The sequence below is a fragment of the Prionailurus bengalensis genome, chromosome A1 (genome assembly GCF_016509475.1).
Source record: "Prionailurus bengalensis isolate Pbe53 chromosome A1, Fcat_Pben_1.1_paternal_pri, whole genome shotgun sequence".
Classification (NCBI taxonomy): Eukaryota; Metazoa; Chordata; class Mammalia; order Carnivora; family Felidae; genus Prionailurus; species Prionailurus bengalensis.
This window is the reverse complement of record NC_057343.1, coordinates 191,196,901-191,221,068: the sequence shown is the minus strand read 5'-3', so window position 1 is coordinate 191,221,068 and position 24,168 is coordinate 191,196,901. Positions and strand designations below refer to the sequence as shown.

Sequence of the window (24,168 nt, the reverse complement as noted above, 5' to 3'; positions counted from 1 at the left end):
CCTCTCATCATTTTATCTTAAGGGACTTTGAAAATGCCCCAAAGCTGTTTCTCTCTTATGTCTCCTTACCTCCTCCCTGCTCATTTTTCAAATTGTAGCTCAACTGTCACTTGCTCAGAGAAGTCTTACCAGATTCTGAAAATCAGGGCAAATTTCCTTTATGTACTCATGTCTATCACTTAAAACACTTACCACAATTGTAATTATGTATTTCTTTATATTATTTACTGACTCTACTCCTTGACTGCAACCTCCTTGAGGACAGTGTTTTGCTCATCATTGAATCCTCGATGCTGTTCATAGAGCCTGGCTTATAGTAGGCATTCAAGAAATTCTTGTTAGATAAATAAAGACTGCCTATCCTCTAATAATAACAGTAATTACTATCTATATTTAGGGTTTACTCTTGTGCCAGGCACTCTCCAAGTCCTTTCTATGACTATGCCTCTCCTTTTATTAGGACTGTGTTTATTTTCATCATGGAGGAAAAAGGAAATTGCTACATTTCTAAATGATGTCCTAAGATCTATAGATTTATCTTGAAGCAGATGATTTTTGTAACCAAAACAAGTTATCTCTACAAGAAGACCTGCCCCAATTCTCTAATCCCCTATTGTCAAATGTGGCAAAGAGGAGTTATTATCTGGAAGGTAGACAAGGGCAGTGGTTCTCAAACTTTATTATCTTGGAACACTTTACACCCACAAAAATGATTGAAGATTCCAAAGTGTTTTTATTTATCAATATTTGTGGTTTTATCTATCAATATTTGCCATATTATAAATAAAAACTAAGGACATTTAAAAAAATTAGTTCTCAGGGCACCTGGGTGGCTCAGTCGGTTAAGTGTCCAACTTTGGCTAGGGTCATGATCTCACGGTTTGTGAGTTCAAGCCCTGCATCAGGCTCTGTGCTGATAGTGCACACAATTTTCTGATTCTCTGTGTCTCTCTCTCTGCTCTCCCTCCCTTGCTCGTGCTCTGTCTCTCTTGCTCTCAAAATAAACATTAAAAAAATAAATAAAAAATAAAAATATTCTCAATTCATTCAAAATATCAATAATAAACTGATTACATGTTAACACATCACATTTTTATGCTAAAACCCTGTTTTCCCAAAAATTAAAAGAGTGGCACTGTAAATCTAATGTCTGGCTTAATTAAAAAAAAAAAAAGGTTGGATTCTCATGTGTTTCAGGCAATGTGTTATGATCCACATGTCATATAGAATGCTTCATTCTGCATTCATGAGAGAATGAAGTGAAAAAGGCAAATGTTGTCTTAGAATAATTATGATTGGATGCCTGGGTGGCTCAGTCAGTTAAGCGTCCAACTTCAGCTCAGGTCACGATCTCACAGTTCATGAGTTTGAGCCCCGCAGCGGACTCTGCTGTCAGCACAGAGCCTGCTTTGGATCCTCTGTCTCCCTCTCTCTATGCCACTCTCTCAAAAATAAACATTAAAATTTTTTTTAAAGAATTATGGAAGTAGTATTAACCTAGCAGACTTTCAGAAAGAGTTGGTTCCTGAACTGCATTTTGAGAACAGCTGAACTGGGGTTTAAATATAAGAGCCAAACATGTGTACAAAGAATGTTGAAAGAGGCATAGAAATAAATCAAGTTAATTGATTTTGTTCAGGATTAGTTCATTTTCCAATCTGAATTAGAAATTTAAAAAGTGATATGACAATCTTCTGTAACAGCAATGCAAATCGTATATGGGGAGTATATTTTAATCAGAAAGCAATATTTTTTTAAACAAAAAATATCTTCATTAAGGTTTGATTTCTGTATCATAAGCTTACAATTAAGTGTACAATTTGATTAGTTTCAATGAATTGATAAAGTTGTGTAAGCATAAATACAATCTAGTTTGAGAACACTTCTGTCAACTCAAGAAAGTTCTGAAATGAAACCCAAAAAACTCTTCTTGTTGCCAGTTGTAGTAAAAACTCTGCCCCACCTCCAACCCCAGGTGCTTTCTGTCTCTGTAATTTTCCCTTTCCTAGAAATTTCATATAAATAGAATCATATCATATGTAAGCTTATCTGTTTGTCTTCTTTAACATAGCATAATGTTTTTGAAGTTCATCCAAGCTGAATGTATTAGTGGTTCATTTTGTTTGTTTGTTTTTGCAGAGTAGTATTCTATTATACGGAAATACCAAATTGTCTTTAGATATTTTGTTGTAAGATGTCTGTCACTCATCTTGCTTATCCATTCAATAGCTGATTGGTATTTGATTATGTCTAGGTTTTTGATGCTGTGAATATTATGTCCATTCATATACAAATATTTGTGGCATCTAGGAACAGACTTGCTAGGTTATGCGGTAAGTATAAACTTTTACAAAACTGCCAAACTGCTTTGCAAAATGAATGTACCACTTTAAATTTGCACTCACAACATAAGGGTCTCACTTTCTCTGCCTCTTCTCCAACATGTGGTATCATGAGTCATTTAAATTTTAGCCACTCTAGTGGGTATGTTATAGTAAATAACTGTGATTTAAAATTACATTTTCACAATAAATAATGACACTGAACATCTTTTCATGTGTTTAGTTGCTATTCTATACATCTTCATTGCCTAGTGTCTATTAAAGTGGTTTTGTCCATTTTTTTATATTCGGCTGTTTTCTTAATGTTTAGGGATTAAAAAAAATTTTTTTAATGTTTATTTATTTTTGAGAAAGAGGGAGAGAGAGTGTGGCAGGGGGAGAGGCAGAGAGAGAGGGAGACACAAAATCTGAAGCAGGCTCCAGGCTCTGAGCTGTCGGCACAGGGCCCACTGTGGGGCTTAAACTCACAAACTGCAAGATCATGACCTAAGCCAATGTCCGACACTGACTGAGTCACCCAGGAGACCCTAGGGATTTTTTTTTTTTTTTTTTTAGGGATTCTTAATATATTCTGGATACAGAGTCTTTATTAGATATATGTTTGTAAATATTTTCTTCCACTCTGTGGCTTCTTTTCATTCTTCTTATTTTTCATTCTTTTTTTTAAATGTTTATTTACTTTTGAGAAAGAGAGAGAGAGCACAAGCGGCGGGGGGGGCAGAGGGAGAGGGAGAGAGAGAATCCTAACCAGGCTCTGCACTGTCAGTGCAGAGCCTGATGCAGGGCTTTAACTACAAACCGTGAGATCATGACCTGAGCTGAAATCAAGAGTCAGATGCTTAACCAACTGAGCCACCCAGGCACCCCATTTTTTCATTCTTAATGATGTCTTTTGAATAGTAAAAGTTTTTTAACTTTGATGGAGTCTAACTATCAATATGCCTTTAATCATATCTAAGAAATCTTTGCCTAAACCAAAGTTAAAAAGGTTTTTCTGTCATGTTTTTCTCTAGAAGTATTATGCCACACTGTCTTAATCATTACAGTTTTATGGTAAATCTTGAAATTAAGTCAAATAAGTCCTCAAACTTAGTTCTTTTCAAAAACCATATTAACTATTTTTGGTCTTTTGGATTTCCATATGGATTTTAACATTAGCTTATCAATTTTCACCACACACACACACACAGCCTGTTGCATTGAATCTCTGTAATTCACTTGCAGAGAAAAATAGATATCTTAACAATATTGAGTTTTCCAATTTGCAGACTTGGGACATATCTCCATTTATTTTGGTCTTAAATTTTTCTTTTTTTTTTCTTTTTTTTTTTAATTTTTCTTTACAATGTCTTGTAACTTTCAGTCTACAGTTCTGCACTTATTTTGTTAAAATCCCTGAATACTTTTTAAACTGTTGTTAATATAATTATTTTCTTAATTTCATTTCTAGTTGGTTGTATATTGATATTATATTCATATTTTCTTGCCTGTTGCACAGGCTAGAAGCTACAGTCCAGTGTTAAATAGAAGTGGCAAGAGTGGACATCCTTGCTTTGTACCCAATATTGGGGGGAAGCATTGTCTTTCATCTTTTTTTTTTTTTTAATTTTTTTTTTCAACGTTTATTTATTTTTGGGACAGAGAGAGACAGAGCATGAACGGGGGAGGGGCAGAGAGAGAGGGAGACACAGAATCGGAAACAGGCTCCAGGCTCTGAGCCATCAGCCCAGAGCCTGACGCGGGGCTCGAACTCCCGGACCGCGAGATCGTGGCCTGGCTGAAGTCAGACGCTTAATCGACTGCGCCACCCAGGCGCCCCAACATTGTCTTTCATCTTGAAGCATGATGTTAGTTGTAGGTTTTATGTAGCTGCTTTTTATCAAATTAAAGAAGTTATGTTTTATTCCTAGTTTGTTGAGAGCTTTATCATGAATGTTTGTTGGATTTTATCAAATGCATTTTCTATATCTATTGAGATGATCATATTGTTTACTCCTTTATTCCAGAGTCAGCAACATTTTCCAGAAAGGACCATAAAGTAAGTATTTTTGGTGTTGTGAGCTGTATGATCTCGGTGGCAATCAATCAACTCTGCTCTTGTAGCATGAAAGCAATTATAGGCAACATGTAAATGAATGGGAATAATTATGTTTCAACAAAACTTTATTTACAGAAAAAAAGACACCAGATTTGGTCTGCAGGCTGTAGTTTGCTGGCTCCTGCTTTATTCTGCTAACATATGCATTACATTAAGTGCTATTCAAATGTTAAGCTAATCTGGGTAAACCTTACTTGGTCATAATGTATAATACTTTTTATACCTTACTGGATCTTTTAAGAGTTTTAACATTTATATTCATGAAGGGTATTGGTCTGTAGTTTAGTAACTCAATTAAGTAATGTAATGTCTTTGCTTGATATTGGTCCATTCAGATTCTATATTTCATCTTGAGTCAATTTGTCATTTCTGTCTGCAAATTTGCTCATTTCAACTAAGGTGTCAAATTATTGAAATAAAGTTGTTTATAATTTATAATATTATGTTGTAATATTTTTATTTCTATAGGGTTCAGAATGTTTCTCTTTCATTCCTAATTTTGGTAATTTGTATCTCTTCTCTTTTTTGTAGTCATTTTACTAAAATTTTATCAATTACATAGATCTTTTCAAAAAACTGTCAGTTTCATTGATTTTGTCTATTGTTTTGCTGGTTTTTGAAAAATTGATTTCTGCTATTGTCTTTATTATTTCCTTCATTCTACTTACATTGGGTTTGATTTGCTCTTCCTTTATAATTTCTTAAGTTGAAAGCTTAGTTAATTTTTTTAGGTTATTTTAAAGCTCATTTCCTTCCTAATATAAGCATTTAAGGCTATAAATTTCCCTCTGTGTACTGCTTTACCTGTGTTCCATTAGTTTTGCTATGTCCCGATTTTTTGTTCATGCAGTAGAGATATTTTCCAATTTCTCTTGTGATTTCTTCTTTGATCCATGAGTTATTTAGAAGCATATTGTTTAATTTCAAACTATATAAAGATCTCCCAGATTTCCTTCTGTTATTGGCTTCTAATTTAATTCCATTATGGCCAAAGAACATATTTTGTATGATTTCAGTCCTTATAAATGTGATTTGTTCCTTCACCTAGCGTGTGATATATTCTAGAGAATCTTTCATGTGTACTTGAAAAGAATGTATATTCTACTGTTGCTGGGTGGAGTGTTCTAGTTGTTTAATAGTATTGCTCAAGTATTCTATATCCTTTCTTATTTACTGTATAGTTGTATTATGAATTAGTATTGTCAGTGAGAGAGAAATATTGAAATATCCAACTATAATTCCTGAATAGCCTGCTTCTCCTTTCAAAGTTATCAATTTTTGCTTTACATATTTCAGGGTTCTCTTGCTAGGTGCTATTTGGAATTGCTGTATCTTTTTGATTAATTGACCCTGTTATCATTATGAAATATGCTTCTCTGTCTCTAGTGATTTTCTTATTTTTTAAAAATTCTTTAAATTTATTTATTTTGAGAGAGAAAGAGAATGTGAGTGGGGGAGGGGCAGAGAGAGAATCCTTAAGCAGGCTTTTCACTGACAGTGTGGAGCCGACATGGGGCTCAGACCCACAAACCATGAAATCATGACATGAGCTGAAACCAAAAGTCAGATGCTTAACTGACTGAGCCACCCAGATGCCCCTCTAGTGATTTTCTTAAAGTCTATTTTAATATCGCCTCTCCAGCTTTCTTATGGTTAGTGTTTGTTTCATATACCTTTTCCCATACTATTGCTTTCAATCTGTTTTATTTTTTTATGGTCTCATCCTTTAGTTAAATAACTTTTTCTTTACCTTAAAGGAATATATTATGGAATGCTACATCTTGGGACAAGGAAACATGTATTTGAAATTCAGTAGTTGAGTTAGTTTGTCCTCCTTATAGTTTCAATGAACTTACATTTAATGAATTGTATTACATTTCATAAAATGTAATCTCACATATTTTTGAATATGTATTTATCTGAGCACTTAAACACTTATAGAAATTTATATGAAATCGTACTTTTTATTTAAATTTTTAAATTTAATTGTCTTTATTTTACAGAGGGAGAAAGAGTGCATGTGTGATCTGGGGAGGGACAGGGGGAGACAGAAAGAGAGAGAGAGAGAGAGAGAGAGAGAGAGAAAATCCCAAGCAGGCTCCATGTTCAGCAGGGAGCCTGAGGCAGGGCTTGATGCCATGACTCTGAGATCATGACCTGAGCTGAAATCAAGAGTCACACACTCAACTGACTGAGCCACCAAGGTTCCCCTGAAATCATGCTTACTTAAAATAGAGATTATTTGATTTTATTATTTTATTTTTTATGTATTATTTTAAAATTACTGTTATTTTTAAATTCCAGTGTAGTTAATATACAGTGCTATATTACTTTCAGGTGTACAATGTAGTGACTCAATAATTCCATACATCACACAGTGCTCATCACGAGAAGTGTACTCTTTAATCCCCACCATCTGTTTAACCCATCCCCTCACCCACCTCCCCTCTGGTAACCACCAGTTTGTTCTCTATAATTAAGAGTCTGTTTCTTGTTTTGTCTCTATTTCTTTCTTTTTTTTCTCTTTGCTCATTTGTTTTGTTTCTTAAACTCCACATATGAGTGAAATCATAGGGTATTTATCTTTTTTACCTAGCATTATGCTCTGTAGCTCCATTCATGTCATTAAAAATGGCAAGATTTCATTCTTTTCTGTGGAAGAATAATATTCCATTATGTGTGTGTACACACACACACACACACACACACACACACACACACACACCACACCTTTTTGTTTCATCTGTTGATGGTTAAGGGCTGCTTCCATAATATGGCTATTGTAAATAAATTGTAAATTGTAAATCAAAGGGTGGATATATCCCTTTGAATTCATGTTTGTTGTTGTTGTTGTTTTGTTGTTGTTGTTAGGTAAATACCCAGTAGTGCAATTACTGGATGGTAGGGTAGTTCTGTTTTTAACTTGTTGAGGAACCTCCATACTGTTTTCCACAGTGTTTGCACCAGTTTGCATTCCCACCAGTAATGTAAAAGACTTCCTTTTTCTCACATCCTTGCCAACACTTGTTTCTTGTGTTTTTTTATTTTAGTCATTCTGACAGGTGTGAGATGATATTCCATTGTAATTTTAAATTGTATTCACCTGATGAGGAGTGATGTTGAACATCTTTTCATGTGTCTGTTGACCTTCTCTATGTCTTCTTTTTAAAAAAATTTTTTAATGTTTTTTATGTCTATTTATTTTTGAAAGAGAGGACAGAGACAGAGTGTGAGTGGGCCAGGGGCAGAGAGAGAGGGAGACACAGAATCCAAAGCAGGCTCCAGGCTCCAAGCTGTCAGCACAGAGCCCAGTGCAGGGCTCAAACTCACAAAGTACGAGATCATGACCTGAGCCAAAGTTAGAGGCTCAACCAACTGAGCCATCCAGGTGCCCCTGTTGGCCTTCTCTATGCCTACGTTGGAGAAATGTCCTGTATTGAACTGATTTTCCCACAGAGCCTCCAGAAAGAATCAATCTGCCTCCATCTTGATTTCAAAGTGCTAGTCTCCAGAACCATGAGAGAAAAAATTTCCACTGTTTTAAGCCACCCAGTTTGCAGTACTTTGTTAAAACAGCCTTGGAAACTAATACATTTCCATTTCTTTTCTCTTTTCATAAGAGAGAATATGCAGCAGAACGTTTTGAGCTCTGTTCTTTTCTGTGGTTGCTACCAGTCACTGACTAAAAGCCTAAAGGAGAGTTTCCATTCACTGATTAACTTGTTCATTCAGCAAATATTTAATGAACCCCTAAAATGTGCTAAGCTCTGTACTAGGTACTGGGAACATAACAGAAGATAAAACAAATGATTTCTCTTCTCTTATACAGCTTATCTTTTTTTTTTAATTTTTAAAAAATTTTTAAGGGGCGCCTGGGTGGCGCAGTCGGTTAAGCGTCCGACTTCAGCCAGGTCACGATCTCGCGGTCCGTGAGTTCGAGCCCCGCGTCGGGCTCTGGGCTGATGACTCAGAGCCTGGAGCCTGTTTCCGATTCTGTGTCTCCCTCTCTCTCTGCCCCTCCCCTGTTCATGCTCTGTCTCTCTCTGTCCCAAAAATAAATAAACATTGAAAAAAAAAATTTAAAAAAAAAAATTTTTTTTAATTATTTATTATTAAGAGACAGAGAGAGACAGAGCATGAACATGGGAGGGGCAGAGAGAGGAGAAGACACAGAATCCAAAGCAGGCTCCAGGCTCTGAGCTCTCAGCACAGAGCCCGACATGGGGCTCGAACTCACAGACCGCGAGATCATGACCTGAGCCGAAGTCAGACGCTTAACCGACTGAGCCACCCAGGCGCCCCTATACAGCTTATATTTTTAACAGAAAATTTAAATTAATAACAACACTGTCTAAGGTCACAAAAATGTCCTAAGAAGATTACTTAAAATGGATCCACTAAACCGGTATTATAGACTGAATGTTTGTGACTCCCAAAATTCAAATGCTGAAGCCCTAACTCCTAGTGTGGCTGTATTGGAGATAGGGTCTCTACAGAACTAAATAAATTTAAATGAGGTCATAAGGTTGGGACTATGATCCAATAGGATTAGTGTCTTTATGAGAAGAGAAGCCAGAGAGCTCTCTTCTCTTGCCCACCCTCTTTGAGAACACACCTAGGAAAGGCCATATGAGAACATAGCAAGAAGGTAGTTATCTATAAGCCAGAAAGAGAGCTCTCACCAAGAATGAACCCTGCCAGAACTTGATCTAGGACTTCTAACCTCCAGAACTGTGAGAAAATAAATGTCTGTTTTTTAAGCTACCCAGCCTGTGTTTTTTGTTATGGCAGCCCAAGCAGTTAATACAAACAGGAACCAAATATCCATAGTAACTGGTGAGAAAGGGGTACCTTTTTATCCTTACAAAATTGTGAAATGAATTTGATTAAACTTACATTTAAAAAATTTTAGAATTTTTTAAGGTTTAGAATTGCCACCACATGCTAATTCTTAGAACAAATACAGAATGAACCAAGTACTAATTGTTTATGGGGGGAGACAGACATTTTTTTTTCTTTTTGGACTTTAGTACAGATAGTTGAGTTCATTATTCTCTGTAGTTCCAGCAGAGTATTAACTTTGCTATGGGCAAGTCCCTGTGTAAATTTCCTATTGCTGTTGGAGCCATAAATTTAATGACTTAAAGCAACACAAATTTATTACTTTATAGTTCTGGAGGTCAGAAATTTGAAGTAGGTCACATGGGACAAAAACTAAGTCAGTAAGGCTGCTTTCCTTCTGGAGGCTCTAGGGAAGAATCTGTTTCTTGATTTTCCCACTGTTGAGAGGCTGCCCACATTTCTTGGCTCATGGACCTCTTCCGTCTTCAAAGCCAGCAAATGCATCACTCTGACCTTTCATGCCCCCTGCCTTCCATCATTACATCATCTTCTCTGGCTCATTTATCTTCCTTTGCCATCTTTTAAGTATCCTTATGATTACATTGGGCTCACCCAGATAATCTACGATAATATCCCTGTTTTTAAATCGTTAACTTAGTCATATCTGCAAAGTTCCTTTTGCCATATAAGGTAATGTAATTATATGTTCCTAGGATGATAGTACATGGATGTCTTTAGAGGGGCATTAGTCTGTCTACTGAAGTCCCTATTCCTGTTTTATTTTATTATTTTATGACACTTCTTTATTCACCATTTTCTATTCCCGTTCCAATTCTGTTTTCCCTCACCCCCATCCCCCAGGCACCCACTTTAATGTAGTTAGTGTATCTTTGGTTATATATGTATCATTGAGTGATATACAGTGTTTGGTGGATACATGTATTTGTTTTTTAATTTACACATATCATCTTAGATACAGACTCAATTTGTTTCTTTTTTTCATTTAGCATAATTTTTAAAATTTCTTCTGGGTTATCTGTATTTTTTCCAGTGGATGTGTTTACTGATTTTTTAGCTTATTTTTTAAGTGTACAATTTAGTAGTTTTTAGTACGTTTTTAATATGTTTAGTACATGTTTTTTAGTATGCAGCAATCACCACTATTTGATTCTGGCATATTTTCATTATCCCAAAAGGAAACCTCAAACCCATTAGTAGTTACTCCCCATTTTTCCTTTCCCCAGCTCCTGGAAACTACTGATCTACTTTCTACCCTTGGGAAGCAGAAAAATCTGTAGAAATATCTGTCCATACCATATAGGTACATCTGGTTCTGAGCTCCTGAATTCTGGATTCTGTCAAGCACTTGTTACCTCTGCATTGCTCTACTGATGGACTCCTAGGGTGCCTCCGGCAAGTTCCCACCACAAGCAGTGTTGTCATGGACATGCCCCCATAAACCTGTACAACATCTTCTGTGCAGACACATCCAAGAGTGGGATTTCTGGGTTCTAGGAATGCACACACACCACTTCACTAATGAACAGATTGCTCTCTCAGGTGTCTGTTTGACTTCAAACTCATAACAGTGGCACACACGAGGATTTCCTGTTTTCTACTTTTTTACCAGTTTTATTCAACAAATTTTGCCAATCTTATTGGAGTATAGAAGTATCTTATTGTTTCGATTTGCACTTCTCTGATCATTAGAAAGGCTGATCATCTCATCATAAGCTTACTAGTCTTTTGGCCTTCTCAATTAATAACTATGCATATTCAAATCATTTATCATTTTATTGTTGTTCCCTGCTTTTTCCATGTTGATCTACAGGAGTCCCTTATTTATTATTGATCTTCAAACATTGCAAATATCTTCTTGTGTGTGACCCATCTGTTCATTTATCTCTGATATCCTCTGTTGAACAGGAATCCTTAATTTAATGCAGTTGCACCCATCATTTTTTTACCCTATAATTTGTGCTTTTAGGGTCTTGTTTAAGAAATATTTTCTTGGGGGGGCGCCTGGGTGGCGCAGTCGGTTAAGCGTCCGACTTCAGCCAGGTCACGATCTCGCGGTCCGTGAGTTCGAGCCCCGCGTCAGGCTCTGGGCTGATGGCTCAGAGCCTGGAGCCTGTTTCCGATTCTGTGTCTCCCTCTCTCTCTGCCCCTCCCCCGTTCATGCTCTGTCTCTCTCTGTCCCAAAAATAAATAAAAACGTTGAAAAAAAAATTAAAAAAAAAAAAAAAGAAATATTTTCTTGGGGAAACTGGGTTGCTCATTTGTTTGAGTGTCTGACTCTTGATTTTGGCCCAGGTCATGTTCCCAGGGTCGTGGGATTGAGCCCTGCTTTGGATTCCATGCTGAGTGTGGAGTCTGCTTGGGATTCTCTCCCTCCCTTTGCCCCTCTGCCCCACTCACACACTATCTCCCTTTCTCTAGAAATAAAGGAAAGGAAAGGGAAGGGAAAGGGGAAGAGGAAAGGAAAAGGAAAAGGAAAAAGAAAAGGAAAAGGAAATGAAAATATTTTCCCACCTCAAGTTTCTCCAAAGAATTCTTTTATATTTTCTTCCATTAAGTTCTATAGTCTTACCTTTCATATTTAGGTCTTTATTGTGTGTGATTTTCCTTTGTATGTGATGTGAAATAAGGACTGGAGTTCACTTCATATTTAGTTATCCTAACTCCATCTAACAATCTATGTTTTGTCTGCTACTGAAGCCCGCCTCCATGTACCAAGTAGCCCTATGAAGAGGCCACGTGGGGAGGACTGCCACTTCCCACCAACAGCCACATAAGTAAATTATGTTGGAAGCAGATAATTTGGTCCCATTCAAGCCTCCAGATGACTACACACCCAGCTGGCATGTTAATCGCAACCTTGTGAAAGACCCTGAGCCAAAACCACCCAGCTAGGCTACTCCTGAATTCCAGACTTACAGAAACCATGTGAGACAATACATACTTATGATTGTTTTAAGCCACTAAGTTTTAGGATAATTTGTTACATAAGAAAGGATTAGTAACATAATTTTTGTCCTGAATAAAGAGCGAAAAGCGAGGCTCCTTGGTCTCTATCACATGGTATCCTATAGTTTCTATTTTATTACTATCAGAAGAATCAAAATTCTAGCTTTTCAATTTTTTCATTCTCTGAAATAAGAATGGAAGATAATTAATAAAAGAGAAAGATGGAAAGAGAAATAAAGGTAGCTGGGAAAGGAACAAATATTTGAGGTCCCTCACAGTGTACGTACTGTGTCCTTTATTATCTTATTTGGTCAAAAGAGCATTTGGTCAGCTGGCAAAAATGTGGTTCTTGCATTTTTATTGTCTTGGACCTCCTACCACATAAAATCACTATTGGCCAAAGCAAAGAGGCCCAAGCACTGTTGGTTTTGACTTGACTAGAGGCAGAGGTCATAGAAAGAAATGAGGCAGAATTGGAAAATACTGTGAAGGAGATGTACATGTTCAGTGTAATTTTTTCTAATATTCTTTAAGGTCTGTTATCTCTGATATTCTGAGATCCTGGTTCTTTGGTACACTTCCATCTACCCTTCAAGACTCAGCTGAAATGTACAATTCCTTTAAAAAGCTATCTCTAGATCTCATAGGCAGAATAAAATATTTTTTAATCTATTCTTTCACAGCACTTTCTATATACCTCTGTTTTGACATTCATATTAGAAAAAGGATATGGTAAACACTACCGATTGCCTACTTTTCCACCATTCTCCCTTTTTCCTTACTAACAAAACCCTGCTTTTGTTTAGAAGACACTGTCCCAAGTACTGTTCCCTTACTTGAGCTTGGTATAGAGGTGAGCATGTGACCCAGGTTCTCCACTGAGACATAAGGAGCAGTCTATTGGATGCTTCTGAGGAAAACCATTTTCCCTAGTAGAAAAGAGAGCAGATGTACAAAGAAAGTTTTTTTGTGTTCATCACTTCCTTTCCACTTTAGATGTTATAGTGTGAGAACGTGATGTCTGGTACTATGGCAGCCATTTTGTGAACATGAGGAGAGATCTCTCTGATATGGTGTGTACAGTAAAGCAGAAGTATTAAAAGTGTTCCAATCCCGATGGCATCATTGAGCCACTGCATGGGCCCTGGAACTGCCAAACTCAATTTCCCTATAGGATATAAGTAAATTTTTGTATTGTTTAAGCTTCTATTATTCAGGCTCCTAGTTATTTGCAACAAGAAGCATCCAAATTGATAGAAGGAATGAAAATAGCATTTGTTAAACATTTGTAATATACTTTGATTTTTTGTTAACATGTTTTTCTCCTGAAATTGTTAGTGTAGGGACCTTTTCTTAATTTCTAGCAACTTCTACAGTGTCTGTAGAATGACTGCTTAAGAAGTATTGTGCAATGAATAAATAAATTAATAAGTAATTGAATGGATAAATCTATAAACCAATGTTATGATGTTATTAGGAGGCATTGTAGAAAAATTGGTTAAGAACATAAACTCTGGCATTACATTTCTGGCTTTCTATCCTGGCTATGCCATTTACTAGCTATGTGATTTGGGCAAATAATTTAATCTCTATAAGGCTATAAAATGGGGGATAAACAACAATATATACCTAAGAGAACTGTTTGGAGTATATTATTAAATGCTCTATGTAAAGGGCTCAATAAATAATCTGGCATCTAGTAAACATTTTAACCATTATTATTAGAGGAAAACAGAGAAGAGCCAACGATGATTCCAAATTTTGGATTCTAAGCCTGTTGACTGGGAAAATGAAGATAAATCTGGCCCAAATTCAGTATGGAAATGGAAAAGATGATGTTCATCTTCAAACATGTATAAAACAAAGCCTAAATATAGTTCAGGAGTGAAGATACTTTGGTTATATTTATATAGAGAGTTACTCTGATCCTAATTTATATTGCAGTTACTCATCCTAAAAATCTATAATTACAGAATTTTACTTTTAAATGTAGTAATTTAAAGAGGAAGGTAACTTCCAGACTGCATCTAAGATGAGTCAAAGGGGGAAATAATTTGTGAGATTTTGCCCAAGAACATGTTCTTAAGTAGTGATCTTCATAAACAAAATATCACAGAGAGAAAAGATTTCCTTAAATGGTATAAATGCATGCAGTGTCAGTGATGCAGTGTGGTTCAGTCTCTGAAATCCTTTGAATTCTCTTCCCAATGTTATGTTTCTCCACAGAAACAGAGGCAAGCTATGTCAGAAATATTTAGAGGTGAAATTCTGTGTATGAGTGTTCTAGGAACCACTTTTGATCCCCAAATAGCCAGAACCGGTAATAAAAATTAAGCATGGGTAGTAGTATTTTTTATGCAGTTTTTTTTTTCCTTTGTTAAAATGAAAAAGAAGATCTCATTGAACTCAGATTAGGAAATAATCCTTCCTAAGAAAATTACTTACTGGATTTTCTTTTACCTTTAATTTCCGTCACTTAAGAATGAGTAACAGTGTAAGCTATATAGAAAGTCAGTTCACATTCCAGATTCCACTTTTAGATAGGCATGAAGATTTCAAATTCTTTTCTTCAGTAGAGCAGCCCAGTCACTGGAAAAAAATAAATTGAAATATATCTGCCTGTATCAACTCACTACCAACTTATGGCCCATTCAGGGCCAAATCATTATGGAACATTCAAGATGCAGCCCTATAAATAACTCCTAGTTATATGGTGGAATTTATACTTCATTGAACATGATTCTGTCTCTGTATCAATAATAATATCTGTAATTATTTCAAGATATCTTAATGCCTTGGCTTTTCTAAAAAGGATTAAAGATCTTTGTGATTTAGGACCTCAGAACATTTTATGGATGCCAAATTCTTTTCTGTTTCTTCATCCCTGTCTTCCTTTTAGTCAGCACTGCATATCTGAAGTGTTAAAATAGATTCTCTGTTGGCCTAGCTTCCCCTGGGTTTTTTTTTTTTTTCCTTTCATGTACCCTTCATGCCATAGCCAGATTAATTTTCCTAAAACACTGTTAGATAGAGCAAGGCTAAAGTCCTTACCTCGTGCCTGATATCCTCAAGTCTGATGTTGTCTCTTATAGTTTGTTTTCCACTCCGTACGTTCCATCTCTTTGTCAGTCTCCTCACGTACCTCAGTCTACCTTGCATGTATTACTCATACTCCTGAATTTATCCAAAGGTCATCCTATTCTCTTTCAAGTTCATCTCACCTATGTGAATTGCTTTTGATCCAACTCAAACTGCTAAATAAGATGTTGGGTGTGATTTTTCCTGTTGTTCTTAAATTATACCAAAGGCCCAAAGCTGAGAACATTAAGTGTGAAGTAGCCCACCTCTAAGTTTCATAAGCCCCTATTAAGCTAGCTACCTCCCTGAAGGGCTTGCTAAAGAAGCCAGAACCAGGCCTGCTATAATCACCTCTTCGCACTGAGTTGATAGAAGAATAGGACTGAGAGGGAGAGAGTTGGCCTGCATTTGGAGGAGCACAGTGCTCTTGACCAATGTTTTAATACCAACATTAATACATTTCACCTACTGGGAAGTATGGGATCTGGCCAAGATTCTTTAAGGGAATTGCTAACCATGAATAAAGGAGAAGGTGAGAGAGCGGTTATTGGGAAAAAAGAAGTTATTTATTTACACCCCCCAATGAATTGAGGCTTCTAAAAACCCAAGTTCATATACAAAAAAGGAACTTACTGGCTTAATCTTTCAGCAGTTATTTATTGATTGCTTATTATGTGCCAGGCACTATTCCAGGCACAGAGGATACAGCTTTGAAAAATATTAAGCAAGGTCCCTGCTCTCCAGGAACTTGTAAGGGTCTAGGAGCAGCACTCTGTGCACTGGCTCTAAGCGCAATGCTCAACTCAATGTCATCAGAAGTTGTTTTCTGTATTTTTCAGATTTTTTCCTTTTGTATAGGCCTAATCAATGGGCAGCCTCTTTTGTCTTGAAGGCAATGTGATCACCAGTATAGCATTTCTAATAGGAAGAGAACCTGATTTTCGTAGTCATTCTAGCAGAATGTCAGACTGTCTCAATGACCTGGCTAAGGTTAGGTGCACATCTTTGAACCTTACTGGTAAGGTCTCAGTTATTGATGAGGTCATCATATTTGTGCAGGTTGGTCACTACAGAGAGGACAAGCAGAGGTTTAAATCCAGTGTGGAGAACACTTACCAAACCTCTGCCCGGTGCACAACTATGTCTGCAGGAGAGGGGGCCTTTTTCTAACTCACACTGAGACACTAGCGTGGTCTTGACCATGTGCTTACCCTGGAACAAATGTCAGATAGGGTATTCTCCACATAAACCAAATGGTCTGGTGGGGGAAAGACAGTTGGGATGCCATTGCCATAAGACAGAAAGAGGGATGCTGGGCAGGCAAAAACAACAGCTATCTAGTTTGTTCCTTTAAAACATAGCAAAGCAAGGTGGTAGAGTGGAAAATACTTAGACTTGGCATTGGAAGGACTGAGTTCTAGGGGGCGCCTGGGTGGCTCAGTCAGTTAAGGGGGCACCTGGGTGGCTCAGTCAGTTAAGTGTCTGACTTCAGCTCAGGTCATGATCTCACAGTTTGTGGGTTCGAGCCCCACATCAGGCTCTGTGCTGACAGCTCAGAGCCTGGAGCCTGCTTCAGATCTGTGTCTCCCTCTTTCTCTGCCCCTCCCCTGCTTGTATTCTCTCTCTCTCAAAAATAAGTAAACATTAAAAATTTTTTTTTTAAAAGAAGGACTTGGTTCTAATCCTGGTTCTGGAAGCCATGAGACATTGGGCAAATCATTTAAACAGTTCCCACAAAGTTGGTTTCCTTTCTTATGGAGAGAATTATTGTTCTGCCTTCCACAGACTCATTGAAAGGGAAAAAATAGGATAATGTATGAGACTATGGTTTGGAGACTCTTAAGTTTCTTACACTTAGAAAGCATTTTTTTAAATTACTATTGTTGTTGTTATTGTTTTTATTTATTATATCCTCCCAGTCAGTACCTTGCCCAGTGCCCTTACACATTTTAAGTGCCCAATATGTGTTTTTTAAATGGCTGATCCATGGTATGGAAACTCATATTACTCTGGATTCTTTTCCAAAATGTTATACAAGCAAAATCTTTTGGCAAAATGTTTATTCAACATTAAATTCAACAATTCCACAATTCCAGGAACATATGAAGCAAGCTGTCTTTTTATCTCATTATTCAGGTCATAATTTAAATATTGCTTCCTCAGATAAAACTTCATGGACCATGCTCAGCTGCCCAGTCAGGGCAGGGCCTGCAACGTGTTTCATAACACTGAACACAATGTAGTCCAACAGTTACTTGTGAAACTCTTTGTTTAAGGTCTGTCTTCCTCAACTTGCCGTGAACTCCATTGTGTAGGCACCATAGCTGTATTGTTTGCTGTTGCATCCCAGTGAACATGGTACATGGTAGGAAATTAAGAAATACTAGTTTAATGAATGAGTAAATTTGTAGGATTAAGTGGTAACAAGGTCAAGTGGACTAGGAAACATACATCTAATTCCCCCTTTCTGTTTTCCTAATGTCTTTTTCTAAGCCCTCCAGTGACCAGATCCTCATGACTTCCGGAACTTCTACTAAGTAGAGAAAGACGAGGTAGTTGACAAAACATGTCCATTTAAAGACATAATTAATGACTATTTAAAATAAAATCCATTCACTCTGACCTATGTAAGCTACATATCAAAATACAGAGCAAATATATTACAGCAATTTCAAGGCCCTGGTAATCATGAATTTATTCTAGAATAATAGTTCTAAACTTTACACCCATGTAAATCTTGGTATGTAGTGATATTTTTATCTGCCTCAAAACCAGTCTATTCCTGGAAGTGTATACATTACTCCCAGCCAGAAATTTGATTAGAGTGGTTTAGAACAGAAAAGGAGACTTTAGAGACAAATTATTCCTTCTTCTTACCCCCTTCCACCCTGAATTTCATTTACATAATGTAGCTCTTAGTACAAATGAAATGAGTCAGCATTAGGGAAGAAAAATTGGAATATGACTTCCACACCAAAGGCAATTATTTTTATTTCGTCAGCTTCAGTGATAACTGATCTTCTAAGTAATAGAAATTTTTAAAAATAGAAATCATTGTCCAGTTAGGTTACAAATATCTGTTGTGTGCAGGATTTTAGGTTTTTTTAATTGTGGCAAAATATGCATAACAAAAAATTTGCCACCTTAACATTTTAAGTGTACATCTCAGTAGTGTTAAATACACTCACACTGTTGTGCAACCAATCTCCAAACTCTTTTCATCTTACAAAATTGAAGTCCTTTATCCATTAAACAATAACTCCCTTTACCCCACTCCCTTTATTCCCTAGCAACAATCATTCTATTTTCTGTATGAATTTGACTACATACCTCACTGAGTTTCCAGAATCATACAGTATTTGTCTTTTTGTGACAAGTGCCCCCACCACCCCACCCCCAGCACAGGCCATGCTTATTACTCAAGGGGCTTAGAGTGGAAGACCCTGCTCTTTCATTCTGGTCCCACTCCAACAACCTGGAATGGAGGTGGGAGCCACAATCTTGTTCTGAGATCCTCTGCATCACCCTCCTCTTTTCAAAATTTAATTCCCTTTGAGGGCTGGGTTGGGGTGTAGGCAAAGCAGAGGCCTTTTTACATAGTTGACCTTCCACCTTGTGGTGGGAAGTCTTCTCTCTTCCTACATTGGCATGGTGCATGGTTATCCTGGGGCCATTTTTAGCACCAGGATGATCTTCCAAGGATCCTTAGAGAGGAACATATAGCTCCTCTTGGCCCTTCCAGCTCTCTCTCTCTTCAGACCCTCTATAGGAGGGATGACTTTTACTTGCCCATTGGGCTCAAGGCAATTCCCAGTTCCTATCCCCCCCTTACCCCAACCTCTGAGCTGCTTCTTATGGAACAGTGATGATGATGACCCCCCACACACATGCACAAAGGCTGAGGGGGACTGCAGTGAGGTATCTCTGTCATTTTTTCAGGCATACCTCATTGCTGATCCTTCTCATACACTGGCCTAGTCTGCTCCAGAAACCTCCAAATATGGTGTAGTCACTGGTCTCTACATTCACATATACCCAAAACTCAAGGGGAGCAAGAGAGGGATACTTATCAGGACCTCCAAGTAACTCTCCTGATATCCTGCTACAGTGATAGCACCAGGAAAATTCTTCAGGTCCCCAGCTAGTAAGTAAGGAACTAGTACTCCTTTCTTGTCTGCCTTTGAAGCCTCCCCCAACTTCCCTCCCCATACTTCCCTCCACCACCTGCTTCGAGTTCCCCCACCTATTCTGGGGATGGGAAGTGGGGGAACTCAAGGCAGGTGGTGGAGGGAAGTATGGGGAGGGAAGAATGTAACATCTCCCCTGGAATTTCCAACCAATCATCTGTTTCTTTTTTTTCTTTCTCTGCCTTCTTCTCCTTTTTTCTCTTCTCCACCTCCTTCTTCCTCTTCCTCTTCCTCTCCTTCTCCCCTCCTCACCCATCTCTTCCTCCTCCCACTTGCCCCCTCCCCCTTGCCCTCTCTTTCCTCTCCTCCTCTTCCTCTTTCTCTTCTTCTTCTCATCCTCCTCCTCCTTCTTTTTTTCCTCCTCCTCCTCCTTCATTTTCCTTTTCCTCTTCTTCCTCCTTCCCCTCCTCCCCCTCCTCCCTCTTCCCCCCACTACCCCCCCCACCCGCTCCTCTCCCAGACCTGAGACTCCAGATGTGAGGCTGGATCCCACAACTCTGAGATCATGACCTGAGCCAAAATCAAGATTCAGACACTGAACCGAGTCACTGAGGTGCCCTGATTTTTTTTTTTTTTTTTTTTTTTATAAAGTGGCTGAGGGAGGTAGGGGGAACAGGCTGGGAGTTAGAGTTCAGGGTGCAGGGCCTGTTAGGCTACCCCTTTATAACCCCTAGTGGCTTTTGTGGCAGAAACTTCCAGTTGTCCGTGCAATACCATTCTCCCTTCTTTTTTGAAAAGAAAGAAAGATCCTATATTATTGGAGATGGCCAAGTGCCCAGCTAAAAGAACTACATTTCCCAGGCTCCACTGTAGATGAGGAAGGCTCAAAATATATACGCAGAAGTTGTGCAGCTTTAGTAAAAACCTGATAAAGAGACGTGATTTGGTTTGGAGGTGTGAGCTTTGCTATCTTCCCGTTTGTCCTTCTTCCTTCCTGGAACATAGATATAATGGCGGAGCTCCAGCTATCAAGGGTAAAAGCCACACACCAACACTGGAAAACCCACCCTCAATGAACAACTGTGCAGAATAAATCAGATAGCCAAAGCAATGTGGCTAATATATGACCATAGGACCTGGCATAGAGTAGATATTTAATGAATGGTCCCTGGTGTTAACTGATAAACCTGGAGGAGACCTCAGGAGAGTTGTTATGGCTTTTGACCTGTCCCTTCTTCTCCAGGTTTTTATCAGTCATTGGAAGGGAAAGGGAACTCTGAATCAAATCAAGTTTTGCAACTAGCTTCGTGAATGACTTTGAGAATGTCTGGTAATGTTCAGTGCTTCCTTTTCGTTGTTGGCAAAATGAAAAAGAAAACAAAAAATCCTACCACAAAGCATGAGCATTATCCTGGAATTGCATTTATCTTAATATATTGTCACCCTCTATTGTTGACATGTGATGCTAATTTTCCATTTATGGTAATGACAGAATTTCTCTTTCAGATAATTTCTCTTTCAAATACTTTCTCTTTCAAATACTTAATTGAAGTATTAAATAGTGAGTGAAAAACTGTGCAAAAGACTTGAACACATACTTCACAACAAAGGATATCCAGGTGGCCAATAAGTGTAAGAAAAAATGTTAAACATTGTTAATCATCATGGAAATATACTCCTTGAAAGATCTACTACATATAAGTTAGAATGATGCAGCATAATCTTTTTGAAAACTAACAATATCAAGTGTTGGTGAGGATATGGAGCAAGTCACATACTATTTGGAGAAATGGAAATTGGTAAAAACACTTTGGAAAAAGTATGACATTATCTACCAAAAGTGAACAGGTGCATTCTCCATGACACAGAAATTCTAGTCTTAGGTATATACCCAATTCAGGCATGTGTACACAAAAAGACATGTACAAGAATGTTCAGAGTAGTGTTTTTCATAATCACTCCCAAAATGGAAGTAATCTAAATATCTATTCAATAATACCGTGGATAAACTGGTATAGTTATACAATCGGATACTATGGAAGAATGAAGATAAATGAACTACAGTTACACTCTGCAACTTGGTTGAATCTTCCAAACATAATGTTGATCCAAAGAGACCAGATGCCAAAGAATATGTACTGCAAGATTTCATTTATGTAATGTCCAAAAACAAACATAACTGTGGTGCCTGGCTTCCTGTCAGTAGAGCATGCAACTCTTCATCTTGGGATTGTGAATCTGAGCCTCGTGTTGGGCAGAGAGATAACTTTAAAAAATGAACATAAAAAAGTTATAGATGTTAAGAAGGCCATTAGCTCTGGAAAGGAGAGGTAATAATAATTGATATGGATTCCTGGAAACTGACAATGTTCTCTTTCTTGACTGAGTACTGATTACATCATGTTTTGTGTACTTTTGCACGTGTATGTTCATTTCCAATAAAAAGATTTAAAATGAAGAGAATTGGCATAAAGAAAAATATTTCTAATTAAGGTAATATATGGAAATGACAACATTCACAAAGGCTGTATATGAATAAATTATGTTTGAGAATTAAGGGATTGGATGATTCATGTACCTTTTGATTTAAAGACTCAGTGAAGTACTGAATTGGTTGATTTCTGCCGGGTTGACACAGGCAGTAACTATTGTAAAGCTGGTGAATGAAGACAGAGAGAGAGAGAAGGGGAGATAATACTGAGGAGTAGCTAAGAGCATGGGCTTTGTATTTAAAATGCTTGGTTTGAATTCTTTGTGTGTGTGTGTGTGTGTGTGTGTGTGTGTGTGCACTTTTTGCCCAATGTGGGATTTGAACTCATAACCTCATGATCAAGAGTTGCATGCCCTCCAACTGAGCCAGTCAGGCACCCCTGGTTTGGAATTCTTGCATCACCACCTGTTGGATCTGTGACCTTAGGCAAATTACTGGACCTCTCTCTACTCAATTTCCACATCTTTAAAATGGGAATAATGATGGCACCCATTTCCACGCCTCTCTTCTAGCTTCTGATGATGGCTGGCAATCCTTTGCCTTCCTTGGCTTATAGATGCATCACTCAAATCTCTGGCTTCTTCTCTACTTGGTGGTCTTCCTCTGTGTGCCTCTGTTTTCTCTTTTCATATGGGCACTGGTCATATTGGATTAAGGCCCCACCCTAGTGACCTCATCCTAATTGATTATATCTGCAAAGACCCTATTTCCAAATAAAGTTACATCACTGTATCTTGGGTTAGTACTTCAACATATCTTTTTGGGTGACACAACGCATAATATGTAGAAAAATAGAAAAAATAATATAATAAATACCCATATGACTACACCTAGATTCAGTAAATGTTAATATTTTGCCACTTTTTCTTCAGGTATCCTCTAAGATTAAAGTTATTCTCCTGCTGGTTCCTCAAAAAATTAAAAATAGAACTACCCTACGACCCAGCAACTGCACTACTAGGTATTTATCCAAGGGATACAGGTATGCTGTTTCAAAGGGACACATGCACCCCAATGTTTATAACAGTGCTATCAACAATAGTCAACGTATGGAAAGAGCCCAAATGTCCATCGATGGATGAATGGATAAAGAAGATGTGGTATATATATATATATATATATATATATATATATATATATACACACACACACACACACACACACACACATATACCGGCGCACACACACATGTATATATATACCTACATATACAATGTATATATATGTATACCTATATATACAATGTATATGTAGGTATATATATATACATATACAATGGAGTATTACTCAGCCATCAAAAAGAATGAAATCTTGCCATTTGCAACTATGTGGATAGAACTAGAGGGTATTATGCTAAGTGAAATTAGTCTGTCAGAGAAAGACAAATACCATATGAGTTCACTCATATGAGGACTTTAAGATACAAAACAGATGAACATAAGGGAAAGGAAGCATAAATAATATAAAAACAGGGAGAGGGACAAAACAGAAGAGACTCATAAATATGGAGAACAAACTGAGGGTTGCTGGAGGGGTTTGGGGAGGGGGATGGACTAAATGGGTAAGGGGCATTAAGGAATCTACTCCTGAAATCATTGTTGCACTATATGCTAATTAACTTGGATGTAAATTTTAAAAATAAATTTAAAAACGAAAAATAAAGTTATTCTCCTGCCTAAGCACACTACCATTATTGTGCCACTAAAATTAACAATAATTCCCTAATATCAACTAATGAACAGTTGCAGTAGATTGCATTATTGTTCAGAATTATTCACTTTTCCGTTCCCTGTGGGAAGATAATACATCCCTGTCCTGCAATCTTTGCATTTGACTCTGTTGTTATGCTGCTTTAGCAAACATAATGTGAACAGCAAGATGTTCCCCTATGGTGCAAAAGCCTTTTGAATCATTGACTGAGTTTTGTAATAAGAAGACACATAAATCAGAACATCTGCCTGGAGCATAGCAGTAGCCAAGCCAGAAACCTGAGTGACTTGAGCAAGAAATAAATGTTTGTTTGTAAACCACTGAAATCTAGAGCTGTTTTTAACTGCATGTTTTCCCAGTGGATTTAGAACTACCTTTAATATTTTTCAGGCCAGTATGCATTCCAGATTTTCACATTGTGTTTTGTTTTTATGTTTCTTAAATCCGTTTCATTCTGAAACAGTGTCCTACCTTTTCCCATCCTTCCTTCCTTTCATTTTTTCTTTTTTTTAT

At 37.4% G+C, this 24,168-nt stretch overlaps 1 protein-coding gene across 1 annotated transcript in view; it reads left to right on the top strand.

Annotated features, from left to right (window-relative positions):
• Nucleotides 1-24,168, top strand: part of THG1L (tRNA-histidine guanylyltransferase 1 like) — a 33,227-nt gene that overhangs the window by 476 nt on the left and 8,583 nt on the right. The window contains exons 2-3 of the mRNA XM_043597222.1: nt 2,255-2,333; nt 4,349-4,380. The gene's annotated coding sequence lies outside the window, so the exon portion shown is untranslated. The remainder of the gene's footprint in view (nt 1-2,254; nt 2,334-4,348; nt 4,381-24,168) is intronic.